Here is a 6,000-nt window from a genome sequence, read left to right as displayed (position 1 = left end):
TTTTTTTTCAATAATATTTAAAAGGTTTAATGAGCATCTTTCCTGTTGATCTTTAGATATGGTAATCCCAAGGTATGTTACTTTTTCCTTGACTGGAATATTGCATATAGAGGGTATCACACAGTCGTTAACAGCAAACAATTCACACTTATTAAGGTTTAGGGAAAAGACCAGATGCTTTGGAAAATATATTTCATCACATCGACTGCTCTAGGAATCTGGTCAGCATCTTTCAAAAAGAGGGTTGTGTCATCTGCAAGCTGATTTATGATAATACCTCTGTCAGAAATAGAAATCCCTTTTATAATCGCTGGATTTAACAGAACTTGTAAGAAGTTGGGTAGCAAGCAGGAAGAGGTAATGGCGAAATTGGGCAACCTTGCCTAATTCCTCTTTTCAAATCAAATCTAGGAGAAGTGCCATGCTTTAATTTAATTGAACTGTTCCCATTCATATAAAGAGTTTTAATAGTACTACAAAATAATTCCCCAAAACCAAATTTCTCAAGGGAGAGAAATGGAAACTCATATTCCACTGTATCGAAGGCTTTATAAAAGTCTAAGACGACAATAAAAACTATCATCGAAGATTAGATCAGAATAGTCAATAAGGTCTAACACCAGTCGGATATTATTAGATATATGTCTATTCCTCATGAAGCCAGATTGGGTCTCTTCTATAATGGAGTCCAATACTGCCTTCATTCTTTTTGAAAATATAGAGGCTAATATTTTGTAGTCATTATTGAGCCGACAGATTGGACGCCAATTATCGAGGAGAAGCAAGTCTTTCTTGGGGTTAGGGATTAATGTAATCAGACCTTGAGTGAAACTGGGAGGGAGAGCATTATTATCAATGTAATCAGAAAATACCTCCAACAGAAAATGGGGCCAACTGTTGAGAAAAAGTTTTGTAAAACTCAGCAGATATAACATCAGTCCCAGGAGACTTATTATTTTGAAGGTGTTCAATAGAATAAATGATCTCTTCAACTATAATAGGGTCATCACCCCTGTTCCCTCTCAGCCTCCCCAACTGATTTCACCCCCCCCCCCAGAGAGTCAAAGGAAAAAAAGAGTTGAGGAAACCTCATAATACTTACAACTATATATCAATTCCTGTAGAAGTTGCAACTAAAGTGGCCCCGTGTGGCTCAGTTGGTAGAGCATGGTGTTTGCAACGCCAGGGTTGTGGGTTCGATTCCCACGGGGGACCAGTACGGAGAAAAATGTATGAAATGTATGCATTCGCTACTGTAAGTAGCTCTGGACAAGATGACTAAAATAAGTCATAAATGACTAAAATATAAAGTTAGAGATTAATTTGGGATCATCTGTGATGAGACCATTAATATTTAGAGTGGTATTTTTCTAACCTGAAAAAAATTAGATGAATTTCGTCCACCCTCCTCAAGCCACATCTTCCTAGATGCTTCCAGTTCATACAGGCTCCCTCTGCTTCCGGTTCATACAGGCTCCCTCCGCTTCCGGTTCATACAGGCTCCCTCCGCTTCCGGCTCATACAGGCTCCCTCCGCTTCCGCTTCATACAGGCTCCCTCCGCTTCCGGTTCATACAGGCTCCCTCCGCTTCCGGTTCATACAGGCTCCCTCCGCTTCCGGTTCATACAGGCTCCCTCCGCTTCCGGCTCATACAGGCTCCCTCCGCTTCCGGCTCATACAGGCTCCCTCCGCTTCCGGCTCATACAGGCTCCCTCCGCTTCCGGCTCATACAGGCTCCCTCCGCTTCCGGTTCATACAGGCTCCCTCCGCTTCCGGTTCATACAGGCTCCCTCCGCTTCCGGTTCATACAGGCTCCCTCCGCTTCCGGTTCATACAGGCTCCCTCCGCTTCCGGTTCATACAGGCTCCCTCCGCTTCCGGTTCATACAGGCTCCCTCCGCTTCCGGTTCATACAGGCTCCCTCCGCTTCCAGCTCATACAGGCTCCCTCTGCTTCCAGTTTATACAGGCTCCCTCTGCTTCCAGTTCATACATATCATCCAACTTGTTTTGTAGCTCAAACAGAACAGACTTGTCCTCCTCTGAGAAACTTTCAACAGGCTTTTGAACAAGACAGGTGATCTTTGTAATTACACTTTCTTCTTCAGCTGTCCTCGGCAAGAACACTCCCATATTTTCTTAAATATTTTCCAACCTCATATTTAAAAAGCTCCCAGTTATTACTGTATGAAATGTCATTTAAAAGCTTTGTTCCAAAAGTGTGTAATTAAATTATCTTGACCAACTCATGTTTTAATATAGAGCATTTAAGCTTCCAGTAGGATGCTCTGCCAAGGCCATTATCAGAGATAAAAAGTTTAAAGTCAATATACACTGCTCAAAAAAATAAAGGGAACACTTAAACAACACAATGTAACTCCAAGTCAATCACACTTCTGTGAAATCAAACTGTCCACTTAGGAAGCAACACTGATTGACAATACATTTCACATGCTGTTGTGCAAATGGAATAGACAACAGGTGGAAATTATAGGCAATTAGCAAGACACCCCCAATAAAGGAGTGGTTCTGCTGGTGGTGACCACAGACCACTTCTCAGTTCCTATGCTTCCTGGCTGATGTTTTGGTCACTTTTGAATGCTGGCGGTGCTTTCACTCTAGTGGTAGCATGAGACGGAGTCTACAACCCACACAAGTGGCTCAGGTAGTGCAGCTCATCCAGGATGGCACATCAATGCGAGCTGTGGCAAGAAGGTTTGCTGTGTCTGTCAGCGTAGTGTCCAGAGCATGGAGGCGCTACCAGGAGACAGGCCAGTACATCAGGAGACGTGGAAGAGGCCGTAGGAGGGCAACAACCCAGCAGCAGGACCGCTACCTCTGCCTTTGTCCAAGGAGGAGCAGGAGGAGCACTGCCAGAGCCCTGCAAAATGACCTCCAGCAGACCACAAATGTGTATGTGTCTACTCAAACGGACAGAAACAGACTCCATGAGGGTGGTATGAGGGCCCGACGTACACAGGTGGGGGTTGTGCTTACAGCCCAACACCGTGCAGGACATTTGGCATTTGCCAGAGAACACCAAGATTGGCAAATTCGCCACTGGCGCCCTGTGCTCTTTACAGATGAAAGCAGGTTCACACTGAGCACGTGACAGACGTGAAAGAGTCTGGAGACGCCGTGGAGAATGTTCTGCTGCCTGCAACATCCTCCAGCATGACCGGTTTGGTGGTGGGTCAGTCATGGTGTGGGGTGGCATTTCTTTGGGGGGGCCACACAGCCCTCCATGTGCTCGCCAGAGGTAGCCTGACTTCCATTAGGTACCGAGATGAGATCCTCAGACCCCTTGTGAGACCATATGCTGGTGCGGTTGGCCCTGGGTTCCTCCTCATGCAAGACAATGCTAGACCTCATGTGGCTGGAGTGTGTCAGCAGTTCCTGCAAGAGGAAGGCATTGATGCTATGGACTGGCCCGCCCGTTCCCCAGACCTGAATCCAATTGAGCATATCTGGGACATCATGTCTCGCTCCATCCACCAACGCCACGTTGCACCACAGACTGTCCAGGAGTTGGCGGATGCTTTAGTCCAGGTCTGGGAGGAGATCCCTCAGGAGACCATCCGCCACCTCATCAGGAGCATGCCCAGGCGTTATAGGGAGGTCATACAGGCACGTGGAGGCCACACACACTACTGAGCCTCATTTTGACTTGTTTTAAGGACATTACATCAAAGTTGGATCAGCCTGTAGTGTGGTTTTCCACTTTAATTTTGAGTGTGACTCCAAATCCAGACCTCCATGGGTTGATAAATTGGATTTCCATTGATTATTTTTGTGTGATTTTGTTGTCAGCACATTCAACTATGTAAAGAAAAAAGTATTTAATAAGATTATTTCATTCATTCAGATCTAAGATGTGTTATTTTAGTGTTCCCTTAATTTTTTTGAGCAGTGTAAATAGCTATATAATCAGTAAGGGTAGTGGCCAGGATGTTAACAGAAATACCCTGTTTATCAAAACATTTAGACACCAGCCAAACATCTATGTGTGATTGTCTGGATCGTGCCTTATTACTCCAAGTGGAAGACTTGTCATCAGGAAACTTTCCTCTCCAAATATCTAATAATATCAAACCTTTCCATAAACTGCTTCAAACTTGTATTCCTAGAAGTGGGGCGGCAGGTAGCCTAGTGGTTAGAGCGTTGGACCAGTAACCGAAAGGTTGCAAGATCGAATCGCCAAGCTGACAAGGTAAAAATCTGTCGTTCTGCCCTTCTGTTCCTAGGCCGTCATTGAAAATAAGAATTTGCTCTTAACTGACTTCTCTAGTTAAATCAAGTGGACTGTCCCAGAGGCCATCGATCAATTAAATTGTTCTGATAAATATTAAAAATCACCACCTACTATAAGTAAAGCATTTGAGAACTTGGTTAGCCAATGGAGAATACATAAGTGATCATTTTCAAGTTTGGAATTGAACCCATAAATGTTGGTGATGATGATGTTGTTACAGTTGATGACAAGACAAAGAAAGTGACCAAAAGGGTCACAGTCGGAGTGCAAAATACTTCCATTGAAATGATTCTTTAGAGTGATAACTCCAGCAGAGAGTTCAGAACCATGAGAGAGACATACATCACTGACATCTCCAGAAGTTGACGTCGGTAGCAACTGAATGAGACTCTTGGGGGGAAAAAAACATAAATCTGTTTTAAGCTGTTAGGCAAATAAAAATAATGCTTTGCGCTTTACATTATTTCTTAACCCCCCCTAGCATTGAGTGAAACTATAGACAACGACAAAGTGGAATATAGAACAAAGTACTATGAGCTAAACAACAATCGCAAATCGAAAAATGAATGGAAGGAAACCAGCGTTGCTCACCGTATAGATATAAATTATTGAGTGAGAATAGTTTAGCATAACAAAGCTAACTGACAGAACAAGAAACAACAAAAGATCTTGCTCACTGCCTATACTGCAGGTAAACATATCAGAAGTGAGAGAACAAATACAATAGTAAATATCCATTACTCCAGTAGTCCTGTGCAGTTAGAACGAAGGTTAAAATCACCTTAGAGCCGGGAGTGAGATCTGATCACATCAGAGGTAGATATCTAGGTATGTTGACCACCAGGCATCAGTCCATGACAGTTCTCAAGGAGGAAGGTTGATTTCGTAGCCGTTGATGAAAGCGCGCCCTCCGATGAAGTAAGCCGCTTTCCCTTCTTTTCGTGCTTTATCCACAGCTGGCCACAGTTTCTCTCTCTCCTTTTCTCTGTCTGCTTTCGAGAGGTCTTCAGCAAACCGCAGATTGTTATCGCGTAGGAATGTAGATTTCTTGGTTGCTTTCCAAGTGGTATCCCTGTAGATCCGTGATGTGAACTGGAGAATGACACCTCTGGGCTTGGAGTCACCCTGCCTTGTCGTGCCCGAGGCACAGTGTGGATAACATCTGTTAGTTTAGCCTTCTCCACAGGTAGGATAGCTTGGCAGACTTTGACGGTCTCTTGCCGCACGTTTCCCCCCCCCCCCCCCCATCTGCTTCGGGAACTCCATACAGTCTCCGATTCCACCGTCTGGAGTAGCTTTCGAGTTTCGCGATTCTTCTTTGGCACAAGTCCATCTTTCCCACCTCCTTTTCGACACGCTTTTCAACGTGGGTGACCTTAACATCCTTGATTTCCATGCATGCAAAGTGAACATTTTTTATTTTTAAGACCTCGATTTTCATTGCGTTGTCGCCAACCATTTTCTCTATGGCTTCGGACCTTGCATTGATGAGCCTGGAAAGAGTGGCGATAACATCATTATTGGCGGCGACATCTGGGCCCAGTTCAACACATGCCTTTCTTGGAAGCTGGAGGTTTGCTTGGGGTTATAGGCAAAGAAGGAAAATCCTCGTCTCACCCGGTAAGTGTCATAGAGTCTGTCAGAGCGGTATAGTTGTGGCAGTTTGTCAATCAAAGCGTTTTGCTTCCTGTGTAACGACATTGGATGATGCCTGAGCATTACTAGCTGAGGAGGTAGCAATAACATTTCT

The sequence above is a fragment of the Salmo salar genome, chromosome 15, assembly GCF_965601325.2.
Source record: "Salmo salar chromosome 15, fSalSal1, whole genome shotgun sequence".
Classification (NCBI taxonomy): Eukaryota; Metazoa; Chordata; class Actinopteri; order Salmoniformes; family Salmonidae; genus Salmo; species Salmo salar.
This window is presented reverse-complemented; position numbering follows the sequence as displayed.